We start from the raw sequence: 17,693 nt of genomic DNA, 5'->3' as shown, positions 1-17,693 counted from the left end.
TCCCTGTTCCTTTGAGGGTGTTTTGTTTCTGTGCTTTGCCGGAGTGCTGCACTGAGCTTCTCTCAGACCCTGCTTTGGGTATGCACAGCTGCTGGGTGTTGGTGCCATTTAAACAGAGCTACAGTGAAGATATCATTTTCAGGTTTGCCCTTCAAGGTACAAGACTGTGACTTTACAACTTGAAAAATAGCGCAGGTGTATAAATTCAATACATCTCTAATAATTAAAAAGTTCTTTGCACCTCCATGTTGCAGCTGAAACATCAAAATTTAAAGTATATCCCTGCATATTATTTTTGTTGTACCACTTTATGGAAGTGAACCCAAGTGAATCCAACAAGAAGGACTCTTGTTGAGGATTCTGGAGAAACTGAAGCAGGCTGTTGCAAGTTAAAAAAACCTTTTGAGTGCAGCTGCTGCCATGTCCTTGCAAATTATGTTTTTATTAAGTAGCAGCTTTTGACTTTTTCAGTATTATAAAAGAAACAGTAAGCAGACCAGGTTAGCATAAAAGGAGTAATACACAATGCCAGTTCATGAAAAAATGCTGTGAAGCTGTAAAAGTGCTTTTTCTACATTCTTTGATAGAAAAAAAAGTAAAAGAAAGCGTGAATCTTAGGCATTGGCATAGGTTGTATCATAGTGCAGAAATAGAAAGCAGAACCAAGAGGCTTGCATGGAGCCTGGGGTGAAAAAAATGGCAAGGACACTTTCTGGTCAGGCAGATAAAAGAGCATTGACTGTATATTTCATTTGTGTTCCTTACTTAATTTCTTTTCTACTTTCCTTATCTTCACACCTTGTGCTCAGGCAGACCAGCACTTCATTTCTAATGAGAAGGCAGTCATCCAAAAACCAGCTTAATGAAAATGCTGCACAGCACTGGATTAACCCTGCTGCACACTGCTGAGGAATGAGGTGCATGGCATTGGGAACTTCTGAAACAAAGTACCCGAAGTGCTTTTGTGATATTGTTATTTTGTGTCATCAGACAATCTGGAATATCTGGAAACACAGATTTGTTTGTGAGTTGCCCTTTACAGATTTTTATATAGCAAGTTATGAAGAAAATGTTTTCAATTAACATTGCATCTTTTTAATCCTGGCATTTATTTGGGATATAGTAACATCCCCAAATAGAATACATGGAGGAATCTGGGCCTACATGTAGTGCTCTAGTCTTTGCTTGTTAAGTATAAACTCTTGACCACAAGAGAAAAATCCTAATGCTTTTTCCATTTGCCATATTCCTATTTGTATACATTAATCTACCTTATAAAAAGCACATAACTTATTCTAGATGTATTAACACTCATTATTGCAGTATTACATTTTATATGCAAATGAGATACCTATAATTTCTGGGAAATTCAAAGTAGCTGAAATAGTATATTCAAGAACAACTCAGAGTGGTACTTTACAAAGAGGATTGAGAACTTTTTATGACACATATTTTAAATGTTACGTGTTGCCTACTTTGATATTAGACAATCTCATTCCTATTCTTGCATTAGACTTTTTGTCAATTGGAATATTTATAAAAATATTTATTTTATCATCAGAATTTATTCTGATATATTTTCATGTTCTCTTTAAAATAATTTATGTGCATAGAATTTTATATTAATTTCTATTACAATATTTGTGAAACTTGATAGTGCCACCTACTGCTGAAAAACAAACTTTTAAAAAACTTGCTAGTTTGGGTACCTCCAGATTAAAGGGCAATGTAAGAAAATACCCATTGAAATAACAACTTTCAAACCTCTGAAAAATGTTGGAGACAAGCCCTGACTTGTCCAAGTCACTGAATTTCTGACCTTTCAACCACTAATTCTTTTGACCGAAACTGTAATGAGAAGTGACTCTGAGGATCTGGGATTTTGACTTTTTTTGATGTTACATTTTTAATAAATAATTTTATTTTAGAATCAGTCCCTGTGATATCCCTAGGAAAACACTGATAAAAGGAATCAGTGAAGAAATATTTATTTTTCACTTAGTGATAGGAAGATGTCCTCTGTTTTACAGAGATCTCTGGATGAAATGTAAACCAAACAGCCTGGAATTAGTGTCACATGTGACACAAGTTCTGTTCTCTTCTTACATCACAGGGTCATGAGATGGACCACAGCTCCCTGCTTCCTAATTGGTATAATAGGGCATGTTTTCACCCACCATGGCTGGAATTCATCTTCCCTAACCCCTGCCATCTAGAAGTTAGATGAGGCTAACACACAATCTGAAGTACAGTACTGGTTCTTTAACGTCTTCATGGAGACGACCCTGTCACTAGGACTAGGGAAGTAGTCGCCATATGCCTACAACCTTTGCCCACATCCCAAACATTAAGTATTGGTTATGGGAACCGTGGAAGTACAGGAAGTGGTAAGACTTTGTACATGAATATGAGTAAGTAGAATATACACCCTTAATCTTTCGGAGGAAAGTTCAGCTTTAAATTTGACTCAGGGTAGTCAGGAGCAGTTGATGTTCTGCTGGTACTTGTCTCATCCTGTAGGATAATCTGGCATTGATATGATTTGAATGCGTGATTGTCAGAGTTTGTGTCTTGTTACAGCTTGATGACTTAACTTTAGAAATCAACTTCCTTTTAAGTTGAAAAATTCTTGAGAACAGTGTATTAAAACAGATAAAAGATAACAGAGGGATGTTTTAGCTATTGCTGAGCCGTGCTTGCACAGTGTCAGTCTTCTCAGTTTCTCAGGCTGTCCCAACAGGGAGCTGACTGCGGGTGCACAAGGAGCTGGGAGGGGACACATCTGAGACAGCTGACCCCAGCTGACCACAGGGATATTCCAGATCATATGATGTTGTGCTCAGCATATAAAGCTGGGAAAAGAAGGAAGGAAAGGACGATGTTTGGACTGGGTGTGTTTCTCCTCCCAAGTCACCAGTACCTCTAGTGAAGCCCTGCTTTCCTGGAGATGGCTGAATGCCTGCCTGCCGATAGGAAGTGAATAAATTCCTTGTTTTGCTTTGTGTGCGTGGCTTTTGCTTTCCCTAATAAACTGTCTTTATCTCAGCCCACAAATTTTCCCACTTTTACCCTTCTAATTATCTCTCCCATCCCACTGGGGTAAGTGAGCATGTAGCAGTGTGGGGCTGAGCTGCCCACTGGAGTTAAACCGTGACAGTCCTGTTTTAGTGACCAACTTGGGGCTCAAATGCTTTGAGGTAATGACAGGTTTGGTCAGAGTTTGCTAGACTGAATTTGTAGCTTTTAGTGCTATTTAGCTATCAATTGGCAGGCTGTGCTTGCCATGGGTCTTGCTTGCCCTGCTGCACGTTAGCCTAGAGCTTGTTAGTGGCTTCTTTTCACTCTGGCTGTTTGCTGTAGGGCTTCTTATCATCCCACCCAGCTGTGCTTGGGAGCATTTTGATAACAGCCGTGGCGATGTGCCCGGGCTGGCCCACCCCATGGCCTTGGCGTCACTGCAGGGCCAGACAGGCTGCAGCTCCAGTGCCAGCTTGAACTGAAGGGACCTGACCTGTGGGTGAGGCCCTGCAGGAGCAGGACAACCTGAAGTGTCTGTGGTAGTGGATAAGAGCGTGTCAGAGCAGAGGCATCTGTGGCCATGGATATGTCTATAGCACAGCAGGTACACCCCTGGAGAGACTGTGGCCCTGCGAAAGGGCTGTGCTGGAGGAGGTGCGCCTCAAAGTGACTGGCTGTGTATAAGGCCACGCCAGCTCTACCCTGGAGAGACTGTGGCCCATGAGTAGGTCCACAATGGAGCACGTCCACCCCTAAGGGACTGGAGTCCCTGGATAAGTCCTCACTGGAGCAGAGGCAAGGGTAGGAGTCCAAAGGCACCAGAGATGGAGACTGTAATGGATACGCCTTTAAATTGTTGTAAACTATGATCTGAGTTGCATGTTATGGGATTACTGTAGCAGGAACCACTGCCAGATAACAGGCCTGCAAGAAGTGGAGCACATGCAGCAGCGACCCGATCTGAGGTGGCTTTGGTGCCCAACAACTCCGCACAACACAGCAGCTCTCTGGTCCTGAGTGACCACCAGAACAGACGGAGCCTTACATCCTGGACTAAATGAATTCAATGGACATTTCACAGGCATTTTATGGACATTTTTCAGGGAATGATATCTGTGAAGATATCAAAGGCTGGAAAAGAGGAAGGTGACTAATGAGGATCTAGTTGGATAGTATGGGATGTGAGCATCATGTAAATAGTAGGGAATAAGGTGTGGAGATTGAACTGGCTATGACTGGGATAGAGTTAATTTTCTTTGTAGTAGTTTGTATGGTGCTATGCTTGGGATTTGTGATGAAAACAGTGTTGATAAAACACTAATGTTTGTGCTTCTCATGTGACACAAGGAACACCTGCACTGTGACCAAGGAGGAAGGATGAGCACTCTCACCCTTGGATAGGTATTTTTCTCATATGCCAAGTGTGCAAGTTACAAGTTAATGAATTGCATGTTATGAATTAAAGAACTTGTGAGTCAGAAACCTCATGACTGATGTAATGAATTAGTGAATTTGTGAGCTAGACTAGTTTGTACAAAGGGGACTGAGCCCTTCTTCATCACGTTTGCTTTCTTTCCTAATAAGCCTATAAAATAAACTCTAATTTGCAAAGTACATTATCCTGTGCATTTGAGAGATCCAAGCAAACCATGACAATTGAGTAGTCTGTGGCCCTTCTCCCTATTGCCTGTCCAAATATTTTAAAACAGAGGCAAACAAGCAGTGACTAGGGATCCTCCTTTGAAAGGAGTAGGGGAAAACCTTCATAACACTTTAGTTCTGTGTATCTTGTCTACCCCACATTTTGTTTTCCTTTAAGGGCTTTGCCAAAGACCTCTGGTGGCTGCTTTTTTTTTTTTCCTGGGAAGTTATAGTTCACCCAGTTCTTCCCTCCTTTCACTCACTGTGGTCTATGGACTTTTAGTGTTAATATGTATCAGCCTAAATAATTAATGCACACTGTATCCCAGAAAACTAGAGAGGTTGAAAACGTGCTGCTTCCATCACAGAGGAATATGCAAATTCAAATCACAGTCAGCAAGAAAATGAATAAGCTATTCAGTGATACCATGTGCAACAAAACAGCATCATAAAAATGAAATTATTTAAAGTAGCATTCAAATCACGCAGTCATCATTGATTTAGTTTCCAATTATACAGAGGTAATTGTATTAACAAACTGCCTTATTCAGTTTGGTGGGAAAACAATTGAAAGTTTTAATGTCCTGGCATCTGCAAATAATAAATGATATGATCTGTGCACGCAATCCAACTAGAATCCTAATGCTTGTTTTACCCAGGGCATACTACAATATCAATATGCCTGAGATGGAAGATACTTCTATGACTTTCTGGAGCCAAGACAGTTCTGGAATAAATCTAGAATAGACTATCTTTTCTAGAAATAAATACTGAAATATGCTAAAATAGACAAAGGAACTTGTTCCAGAATTAATGACCCTGTATATATTACTATTTACAATACAGGTTCAGTTGCGTGACTAGAAATGTTTGCAGCCTGCATTACATTGCATATAGTGGGGAAGAGTTTTAAAAGACTTAGTTTTGTGACTTCAACTGCTAAAGCCAGACTAACTCCAAATAAACATTTTACAAAGACTCCAAAAGCATCACGGACTTTAGAGTCAGACCCCCACGTTTGAAATGCTGTGGAATCCCCTCCATCCATCCTCCAAGTGTTGGAATACAGTTGTGCCATAGGTGAGCAGACCCAGCTCCTACTTACCTTTCTTTCCCTTTAAATTCTCAAGCATTCCCAGGAGCCTACATTTTTCTGAACTGAACACTATAATTGTTCATAGATTTTTTTTGTTACCCCTTCCACACCCCAAAAAATCCAGAAAGTGTGAAAGTGAGACTAATGCAGACTTCTCCTTGACTTCCATTTTCTGATGCAAGAGGTAATACAAGCATACAATATCTGTATGCAACAGATACAGGATATCTGTTCTATCAAAGTATTTTAGTATACTAAATCTCTACAAATTAAACTCTTAACAGAAACTGTCTATAATGTATGGTTTGTTCATAATCTCTTCTAGGGAATCCCTTCCTTATCTCCTAACTCTTCATTCTGTGTGTCCTCTGTAAAAAAACTGTTTGCTAAACAGGGAAAACCCTAAGTTATATACTGTTCTGATTTTCAGAGAGAATGGGACAAGCTGGCTGCTCTACCACCCTTTATTTTTTCTTGCCTTTTTTTTTTTTTTTTTTTTAGATTTTCCTCCTGATTGTCACATGACATGGGAATAGAAAACGTTGCTTACTCCCTCTCCCTCTTGTCACACCCCACATATTCTGCTAATGCTAAGGCAGTTCGTCAATCTAAACAGTCTGCTGTCTCTATTCACACTGTTCTGCAGGAGCTGCTCTTGGAGCAGCCGCACAGGTGCTGGCCCAGGGTAAAAAAGACTATTTGTATTTGAATAGGAAGCATTGTGAAAGAATCAGTGGGGTCCTTAGCACTGGACTGGATCATGTGTCTCATTTTTATCTAAATACCTGTTAGAAACATGGGAGGTTTGTCTCTGGGAGTGAGTTTCTGAGAAAACAAAACCTAAGCTTGATTCTCAGAATATGTAAATGCAACCCTCATTTTTATGCACTCTGGGGATCTGCTACCAGAGTAGTTTTGTGGCTGTTCAGCAGCAGCAGCTAACAAAGCAGTGTCAGTATCTCTGGCAGCCCATGACCTGCTAACCCCTTTTTTCTACTTTCTATTTCTAAGTAGCTTGTTCCAGAAGAAGTTATCCACTATGAGTTCCCCTTAATCACCCTTAAAGGTTTTTGGACAAGTTAAACATAGGCACATATTTCCAAATAAGCTTGGCCTCCAGCCAATGATTTTCTGGCTTTTTCCAGAATGCTTTCTCATTTATCTTTTTTCTTTTTGACAGTGTTGGGGATACAGCAGAATATTTTGGGCCTAAATGAAAAAGAAAATTGCTTAACCTGATGATGTTCTTCGTGTGGAGTCTAAAATAACATTGCTCTTTTGCCTTGCTATATCCTGTGCAAACTCGCATCTGGTTGCCAAGGAAGAAGGACAGCTCCCCATCGTTTTCTTTTCCAGTTCAAACTTTTCAAGCTATTTATTCCACTGAAAGATTACTTGGATTATTTGTACACTATTTATCTATTTGCTTTATTTTAGATCAAAACTATTTTTGAGTGCATCATTTCTTTACACCTCATCTATAATTCTTCATTGGTATTTGCAGATTTTTGAGATGTACAGTTGTAAATGTCAGCAGTGTTCTGAAGTTTACTTCATTATTCTGTTGAAAATATTTTTTTAAAAAAATCAGTCCTCACCCCCGTATCTCTCCCAGCCCAAACATCTCCTCACAGTTCAATGTGTCCTATGTCTTTGCAGCTCTGTATTGAGGTCCCCAGTATATACTGGGGGTTCCAGCATAAGGTAAACCACGTTTAAGAGGGAGAAGCCGACGTGGGAGTTGGAGCAGCAGTTTGGTAGCTGGCAGAGCAAGGCAGCTGGGCTGTAAGCAGCCCGAGAGCATCCCAGTGAAATGGCTTACTGCTGGCAGGGTGTCAGCAGCAGCAGCAGGGCAGGAGGAGGCAGGAGACACGACAGAACTGCAGATGTGACTGGCAGAAGACCGGTGTCAAATGGTCCCAACACGACCCACCCCAAACGATTGTAATCCTCAGTTTTGATTCAGCTGCAGGGCTGATGAGGCTGCCACTGTTAAGAGCTAATTGTGCTCAAAGGAGTTGCCCTGTTTGTTCCTAGAGAGCCATGAAGCAGTGGGGCTGCGTTACACGAGGGCAGCCTGCACTGCACCGGCGCTGCAGCAGCAGCAGCACTGAGCTGGGCACTCAGGGCACGGCTGTCCTCGGCAACTCAGCTGGCACAGCAAAGCCAGCTGGAATTCATTTTTCAACTTAAATCCTTACAAAATATGACTTGAACCTTTTTTAAAGGATTTACTACGTTGCATCTGCTGCCTTCTCTCCAGCCATTCCTCTTGTAAATCTGTCTGAACAGACTTTACACAGAGTTTACATTCAGATTTACACAGTAGAAGTTTTTTAATAAGACCATAGTATTTTTAGACTGTGGCCCTAGAACTTTCAAGATGTTGAGCAATCACTGTGCAATATTTCTAGTAATACTCACTAGGAGCAGAAATTATGCTTAGGAGAGACTGATGCCAAGTACCACTCCTTTTCCTTGTGAAAATTGGTGAGATGTTTTGTTAATAGATGTTTCTCAGCTTTCCACATCCGTTGTGGTGATAATTTATGTTGTAATTGCAATAAGTGCATCATGTGCTCCAGAAACTACAGCAGAATGCAGCTACTGTCCCAATGCAGCAAACATAAAGGATTGCCTGGATCCATTTGTAGTTTCTTAATCAATTGATTAAGAATCTGATTTTCCATCAAGCTCTCTGCAAGGTCACAAAGGCTGCTTTTCTTAGCATGCAGTGTGTGTTATGTTAGCTCTCAGACTGTTTTCAAGTGCAACAAGAGTTGGAGGTGTGTTGCTTGATGGAAACAATCCACTGAACACTTAAGTTTTGCTTAGGTGAACTGATAATACCAAGCAAAAAAAGTAGGCCTGGAGTAGCCCCCATGCTGTAATTTGAGATATTCAGGACCTTTGCAAGTCTTATTAGGTTACTATGCAAACAACGAAAATGATAACTTTTTGGAATGAGATTTTGCTGCAGTTCACACATGTAACTTTTTCTCTGCTAATAGACAGTAAATTGACTGTATTAGTTGGCTAGCTTTGATAAACTAAATTGCTGGGACTCTGCCTGATTTCCTTGCAAAAAGCGAAGCTGTTTTTAAGGAGATTTGGTGAGAAAACAGCACAGTGAATTTCACTAACTTTGGCTGGCTTGTAATGGAAAGGCCTGCAGTTACCCTCAGGCATTAACTTGATTACATGAAGAATACAAAATACAAAATAAATCACATGCTTTAATTCTAAATTACATTATTTGATGTAATAAGAACTTCCATGCCAGATAAAATCTAAATTAGTTGTCTGCCAATAGTAATTCCCTGATGTCTCTGAGGAAATTGCCCTATTCTTCAACCTCCTTTCCCCCCTCTGCAAGTATAATTGATAATTATGTAACAGCCTGACTGCAGGGGAAGTTATTTTCTAACCTCAGGCTGGTGGCTGATTTATGCCCTGAACTCTGAACATTTATATCCATTATGAATTTTTATCAGGTCCAATCTAATTCCCCACACAAATGTATGAATATGTATGTATAACCTTTTACTGAATCCTGCTAAGCACTTGGCCTCCGTACCATTTACCAGCATGTTTCACAGGCACATCATTTTTGACTTTCAATATCATGCCTTTTACTTTCATTATGACCATCAATATTTGCTTGGGGAATGTATCAGTGGTAGTGATAACCCCCAATATCCTTTTCCCCAGTAACTGCCTGCTCTGAACAGCTCTAAAGCCTCAGCTGGATCCTGTGTGCCTGTGCTGGACCAGAAGGTAACAATCTCCAGCCTGCCAACATTTCCTGTTCCATTATGGGTTGACCACAGAAGAAAGATGATGCTTGCAGTAAATGAAAAGGTTAAAGTGTCTTTAGGACTCCAATCACTCTGCTGCACCATGACTTCCTGGATTTGCGGAGGTCATTACATTTTAATGTCAAGAGAAGAGTTTACTTTGGGGAGAAAAGGTTGTTTTGGATTATGGGAAAGACATTAGTTTTGATTTGTGTTGGGTCAGGTCAAAGAGGTGCTTTTGTAAAATACTGGGGAGGGAGGACTTAATCTTTTGGTGGGCTGTTACAGCTACATTTTATCACAGGAAGAGGGTAGATTATGTTTGATTTGGTGGAAAATGGTTATATCTGGTAAAAGAAGGTTGGATTAGAAATGATTCTGAATAGAAAAGTAAGAACTGTATTACCCAAAGATGGAATTTCACTGGGGCTGACTACCGCCATGATAAGAATAGTTGGGTTTTGACTAGAGGTAAAAGAAGATGAAAGACTGTAGGGAAGATCATGAAGAAGCAGCAAGAAAAAACAGTGTTTTCCTTTTTCCTCTCAGTCCTGAGACATTATTGGTGGAACCTGAAATGTAAAGAACACAACGAGACCAACTTCAATGGTCCATGCATGAAAAAAATATGGGTTTTTGAATCCTCATAACACACTCTCAGTGAGGAACAATTATCAGGCTGGAAAAGTTCATTTATGAAGAACAGGGATTTACGCAAAGCCAAAAGAGACATGTGGGGTGGTTACAGCAGACAGTTGGCAGTAACTCCATGCAGTGATCACAGTCAGTATTAAGCATCTGTGGACTTAACCACAAAGCTTCAATTTTGGTGTAAATCCTTTAGCTTGGGAGTGAGTGCTGAGATAGGGTCTCCTGTTGGTTCACTTAATTGTATAATGAACAGCTCCAAGTTTTTATTTGGATTAAAATTTCCCTGAAACTCAAGTAATTTAGATCTGAGGTTTTGGCTCTAGTCCCTTCCCAGCTTGTACTCAATATAAATTACTCTCCTAGAACCATGACATGTTCAATTCATCCTCCATTTTAGATGGTTGAAAAGTGCATGCATAATTCTGTGCGTGCCACGCTTTCTGTAATCTACTGTGACGAATAGAGCAAATGACTGAAATTGCTAGGTAATACACTTTATTTGAGTCATGAACCCACACCCAGCCGTAGTTAAAATACAGGCATTTGAATTATTTGATTTGAATCAATGCCAAATTCAATCTTATGCAAACACAGAAAGAGAGCGGGAAAAGAAGTCCTGGTATTAACCCAGTGATTAATGTGTGGGAACATAAAGCCGTAACAAGCAGCAATTGGCCAATTGTAACAAAAGGAATGGACCACCATGAAAAATCTGACAACTTTTCATTGGAGCTGCTGTGACTGAGGGGTTGGGAATATGGTGATACTTCTACACATGAATAATGACCACAAAAAAAGTAGACTCAGGGACCAGGATTCCCCAAATTCCACCTTCTGTCAAAAACACTGGTCAAGCTCCGTACACCCATCTCCACCCACACTGGGAGGATTTCTATGTTGCAGTACAACAGAGGACAACAAATATTCCCATTCTGGAGAGAAAACCAAAAAATAGTTATATCACACCTGTCTGAGAGAAATACATATTTTTTCATATTCTAATTCCTAGTAACTATCTCAAATTAAGAGCTGTATCCAGAAATAATGAACCTTGGTGTTAAGTTTGGATCTCCTGGGTCAATCTGACTTGCCCATTACAGCCACGAGTTTAGGTACAGGGAGGCAAGGTCACCTGAACATTCCCCAGGAGAAAAGAGGACTGCCTAGAATTTAGTCAGCATTAGACATCCCACAGGGACAATGACTTCAAGGATTATTTTATACTCTGAAATATTACTGTTTTTCTAAGTAATATTTAGAAAAGTAAAAAGTAAAAAGACTATTGTTTTTTTTTTTTTTACTTTTTACTATGTAGCAAGGCCATGTTTGCATAACCAAACGATAAGAAAGGCAGGCAAAACAACTTTTTAGCTACACCTACTAATTCCAGTATTCAACTCAACCCAACCAAAGAGGTTTCCGGGTAGTGGCCTTGAAAGCTTGTTACTGCCATTCTCTTTACCCACTGATGCCCGCAGAGGCTCTGAATGAACTTCCTCTGAAGTTGCACATGGAAATGTCCAACTCCTTGCAGCTCTTTAAGCAATTTTCTCCTCAGCCAGAGACCTAGCCCCTAATTTGATGCCTCTCAGTGGAAATTTTTTTCCTCTCAATTGTCATGCCAAACAGTTGTTCGCTTTGTTAGTTTTTTCACAGAAAGGCACCTGTTCAATTTTAGATACTGTTCAGCTTGTTCCACTTCAGTGCTCTGCACTACTCCTCTGAGAGCCCTGAGCTCTCCACATATTTCAGGCTGCCAGCTCTCTTATGTGCTTTTCCCCAGCAGCCAATTTTGCTCGGAAGCTCTTACGACTGAGCCAGCTTCCATTCCTTCATAAAGGGATACCCTCTTGTTATTGCAATTGAGGAGTTTCATAAGAGGCTTTTAATGTCTCCAGAGTGTTGTTGTGTACCATAAAATCTTGAATTAAGCTTTACCTAACACTTGTTCATGCAATACTCATTTATTGGCAAATTGCATTTGTTTCTGCTGTTGACAAATACTTTTAGGTTTATTTCTAATACCACAATTACATGATCAGATTAATATAGGCTTAAATAAAACGTTATATGCTTAGTTTGAATAGCAGGAGCATTTCCAAGCCTGAACCACTAGTATGTACACTGCCATCTTGTGTCCTGAAGTTCTAAATAATATAAAAATGCACAATATACATAGAGCTTTTCACGAAATAGGAGTTAGCTATATGAGTGGAATCTGCAAGGTTATCAAAAGATGCTTACTGTAATTTCATTCTCTTTCTTGTAAAATGTAACATAGTCATTAAAATAGCAAGAGTGACATAACTCTAAGTGCATCTGTTCTAAGGATCTATTCCTTTTAATTTGTGATTTGTGGGTAACCCAGTGAAAAAAACAAAAAAGGGCTACAAAGAAAATTCTGCTACAGCCAAGGCACTCTCTTTTCCAGAAATAAGGTCCAATATTGACTCCAAGGTATGGCTCTATTGCAAGACAATCTCTGAACTGGTGTGGAGTTCCCAGAGCAGTTCTATGCTAAATACTTCTCTTCTGCCAAAAGGGGGTATGACAGAAAAGAGCAAAGACTTATATTTTTAGCTGGAATCTCTCCCTTTGGAGCGACTGTGGTCGGAACGTAACTGGATCATCACTGAGTCTGCTCCAGTCCTCAGCAGAGCACTAGACACTTGGTTGCAAGAGGACCTCAAGTGGCATGTACTTATAAAATGAAGGAAGTGAATCTTATATTTCTGCCCCTCATTGTTTATTCAAAACTGGGTTCAAAACACAAAACCAATGACATTTTCGTGGATGAAATAAGTACTGCATGCTCTTTCTCTAAAAATGCTCATTCCTTCATAACATGCTAATCAAAGAAGCCTTTTTGTATGTTAATACTTCCAATCGCTTTCACTGTATATAACAGTATTTAGCTCTGCCTTGTTGTCATGTTTTTATTAATTTTAGCTTCTTTCTTTTGTTGTTTGTTATTGCAAATGTGTAGGAGCACTCTCAAACAGTTTTGAAAATGTCTCCATAAAACCCCAAAGATTTACTCCAGGCAGTTGTTGCCTGAAACAAGCATAGACAGCAAGGTAGGGAAAAGGGTGCAAAATCAAATGCTAAGCTTAGAGACACCTGGGGCAGGGCAAAAAATAGTAAAAGCCTGTAAAGGTAATAGATGCCAAGGCAAAATGGCAGAGAACATCAGCAGGGGACATAAGCGCTCTCAGCCTTACCCGCTCAGACATTTGCCTCAGTTAATGGCTTTCCATGCCACAGATTTTTCTTTCCACCTGTTTAGCTTTCTTAGCCCATGTGTACATACTTGTGTACGTGAACTTAGAGTATTATTTGCCACCTCTGAAAGGCAAACATTTGTGGCACCCATTATTGTCTGAGGCAGGCAGGGCTTCTATCTCCCAAGGTCATTTTTTATGCCTTACATGCACAATATACAATGACACTGAGTTTAAAGAACCTCCCTTTCTTGTGACATGAGCAGTTATAATGACTTGAAAGAGCTTTTGCTTCTGTAACAATACTTTTATACTACCTTACTGCTTTATGAACTTGTCTTCAAAAAGCAATGTGTGTATTGCGGCCTGGTTGCATAACCTCCTGCTCAGTAACAGGAGAACTTTAAAACTGTTTGCACAACACAGTGTTTGAGTAACGCAAAAAGCTTATTGAAAAGGGCTTTGTCATTTCAAAATCTGAAATGCTTTGCTAAGATTGTTAATGCTATTTTATTTGCTTTATCTGCCTATATGATTCCTGCCAGTTTTCTTTGTTTTCTAGTAGAGAGTCATACTTCCTTACTTTATACCCTTTGCTGTGTTATTATCCAAGAGATTTTCAGATAGAAGAAGCTAATTGGCTACATATGAGGAATGATAAAACAGTAACTCCAATACTGCTAAAAGTTACATAAAATTAAGCAGGAAACTGTTTTCTGTAATCTCTGTTCTACTCTAACCTTTAATGGGGTGTGCATTTACCTCCCTGGTGACTGAATAGCACTGGCTGTAACATTTACGGGAAAGGCAGAAGAGGGAAAACTACTCTAAACAGAGCAGGTCTGGGAGGAGAAGGGATGTCTTTTGTGTCCTCAGTTCCTGGAGATGTTGGCTGACACAGCCTGTGACTGGTCAGTCCAAGCCTCTCAAGTGGCTTGACTGAGTGTCTGCTACAGTTGCCATTCTCTGTTAGGCTGCATAATGTTCTAGCAATGGATGGAAGGCTTTGTTTCCATTTCCAGTTTGCTTTCCTTTAGCTGATTCATTTTGTCACTGTGAGACCTTCACTGACGCTAGAAGATGCCTGTCAATCAGCTGGCCCATTTTGGTAATTACCTACCAGCAGAAGTTGACATGGGAGACAAAATATTAGGTATGTGAATTGAACCTATCCCCTCTGGATGAGTTACTATGAGTTACATGCTGCAGTACCAAGTCTGAGCTGCTGGGTGAATCCTAAACGTAAACTTTGGAGAAAATACTAGCTCAAGTTTAAACTTCCACATTCCCATCTAAGAGTGCCCTCTGACCACCTAAAGTCACAAGCAGTAGGCAAAATTGCAACTGCTGTATGCAGCTGGGTCCAGCTAAACCAGCAGTGCCCTTGAGAGATCAAAGAACACTCTGAGAAAGAACAGTGCCGGGGAAGGGCAGATAGAGCTGCACTGAACAAAACCTCAAAGCATTTTTTTTATATTTTATCCTGTAACTAAGCTTAATATTTCTAAGCTTTTCCAGGGGTACAAAGCCTACCATATCTGTTCTTGCAGTCTTAGGCTCTCCTGGTAGAAGTAAACTACCCCACATCCCTAGAGCACAAGCTGCATTTCCCAGAGGCCTTGCATGTACTTTACTACTCAAGCATGCTTGTCTGAAGAAAAAGGAGCTCTATCACCAAGCACAAAATAACAGGTCTTGAATTTAAAGTTTCATAGGCTTTTGGTTTATGTTTTAACAAAGCTGCCTTTCCTTTAAAGTGTCCATCTGCAGGGCTATAAACATTAGTGAGGAGGCTTCTGCTTAGGTTTATTTTCTGCTAGCAAGAGCAGTTGACCATCTGCTGGGTAAAAGGAAGGCTGGGCTTTGGTGCATTTGGAAGCAAAGGTCTCAAACAGCACATCCCAGTCCTTTGCCAATGACATATTTAGGCTGTAACAGATCAGAAAATGTCTTGTTAATCCACCCTGCTCAGCTTTCCAGATCTCCTTAGATCAGAACTCGGTATCATGGAATTTCAAATGGTCTTCACAGAGATGCTATGTAACTGCTATCCCCAGATGTGGTAGGTCAGATGAAAAGATGTCACCAGGTTTCAGGGTCGAGCTTCAGCCTCTGTGTTTCAGGATGTGAGATGGGGATGTCTGCAGTAGCTGGGGACTTCACAACCCACTGCTGGCCCTGTGCTGGGACCTCCTGCAGGGATTTGCAGGTCTGAGGACAAAACTTGCCACAGAGGCACTGATTCAAATCAATTCATTACAGGTCAGCACAGAAGTCTGAGAGATGCTTGCGCAGCTGGCTCTGGAGTCTTGTTCCAACACTTGGTACATTTTGAAGAGTCCTGGAAGCAATGTACAAGGTAAGATGGAGTGAGAAATCAAGGGTTGACAGGGGATAACCCCCCAAACTTGGAAATATTTTCTTTTAAACCCAGTCAAAATATAACTGACTCAAATCTCAAGGAAGATTGACAATGCATAAGGATCAAGTTTGCCTGTTTTAACACGGCCAACAATGCCATACAAGTGAAGTAGGAGCTAGGGAAGGCAGAAACATTTGGCAATTCTGGGGTAGGCAGTATCACACGGAAAGTAAATCTGAGGCAAATAATTTTTCCTTTTCAATTTTTAATGGCTTTTAGAAACTGCTTAGAACCTGCAGTAAAATGTATTTAGATACCATAACAAAAGTGTTTAGAAGATTGTTTGCTGATAAATAAATACACAATTCAATTGATTACAAAATAATTGCTAAAAAGCCACTGAAGATCCAAAAGCAGTGCTTTCTGCTCTGAGAGTTGGAGAATTTGATTGATGTACTGAGCACTAAATGAGGAATTTAAACATCTTACTGGATGCATACAACAGAAATGATTTCTAGCCATTTCAGGAAAAATTCAAACACAGAAGAAAAGTTTAAATTAGGGGCTCAAGAACAGTCATTTTAGCTCTGTCTTGCTTTCCTATGTACCAGGAGTCACATTCTCCATTCCAGATGAAACCTGCTATTTTAATTGGAGTAAGGCAGTTTTAATGCTCTTGGCCCAAGTTGCTTTGTACCAACATGTCCAAATAAGTGCTACCATTGTCACAGGAAGATAATTGTCCTGATAAATGTCTCCATTTTCTAACTCTCCCTCTGCTGAATTTATTATCATGGTTTCATTCTTCCTTCAGTCACAAGGCTGTACTATTTTCCGTAACTGCCCTCTTAAAACTAGTGCATCCATAGGCCAGGAGGGAGTGCTCTAGCAGGGGAGCCAACATCATTATTCCAGAGTCTTGATGTTCCAGCAAGCTTGGGAATGATTGCCCTGAGGTTTCTCACCAAGCTGCTTTCAGCTCACAAGGGCATGAGGAATCACTTAGTACCTCTTTTTATGCCTAGTCATTAGGTATATTTACAGTAGTACTTTCTCCCTCAAAGTCTGGCACTGCTTTCTTTGCCCCTACTTTCTGTTTTACTGTTCCTTTGCCCCTAAACATCCAGTGCTGCAGTGCTGAGGAGCCATGAACACAAGGACAGCTTGTTTTTTCACTTCTCAACACACAAAGAATGTTGTGTTAAAGAGAAAATAAATTCTGTTTTTCTCTCATTTGAAAATGCCTGCCTTCTTCAGCGACATCACTGCATGTAATGGAGCAGTAAGCTGGTCCCCTATCAAACAAAGCAAGCAGCAGAGATTAATTATCTCACAAATATTTTGGAGAATCAAGCCGTTCACCCATTTGTGCTGCTCCATTTCCCGTGTTTTCAGCTGAAAGAGCAGGCTGCTGTCTAAATTGATGGCATCCTTTTCAGCTGAGACCAGCTTAATCTATTTTGTGTTCTTCAAAAAAGGAGCTGCCTTTGTTGTCCCTTGTATGTGCCACATTTCTCTATTGAAACAAAGCACTGGAGAAGAGCATTGGCTTGACAGTGCCTGAGACTGGAGTCCTCAGGTCTGGCAAGGCAGCAGCAGCAGGAGCATTTAAGGTGTCCTGCTGCTGCAAATTCCACTGGATAAGCTGACGCCAGTAATTAATTGTATATACTTAATTAACTTCTATGAGGCGAAAATCAAATATGAAGATGAATTCCAATCACATCATCATCAGGAAGGAAATAGCATTTTAAAAAGTTAAAATCAACAAATAAATGATATTTCCAAAAAGGAAAGGGAGACAGGCGGCCAGGCTGCCTGCTAGTGACCCTCACTGTTCTGTCTGCTTTAGCAGTGCTTGCTTACTTATAGGTAATGATGCTTTTTAGTGGTTCCTGCCTATGAGT

The sequence above is a fragment of the Chamaea fasciata genome, unplaced genomic scaffold, assembly GCF_029207755.1.
Source record: "Chamaea fasciata isolate MVZ Bird 193981 ecotype frontalis unplaced genomic scaffold, bChaFas1.0.hap1 SCAF_8, whole genome shotgun sequence".
In the NCBI taxonomy this organism is placed as follows: Eukaryota; Metazoa; Chordata; class Aves; order Passeriformes; family Sylviidae; genus Chamaea; species Chamaea fasciata.
This window is presented reverse-complemented; position numbering follows the sequence as displayed.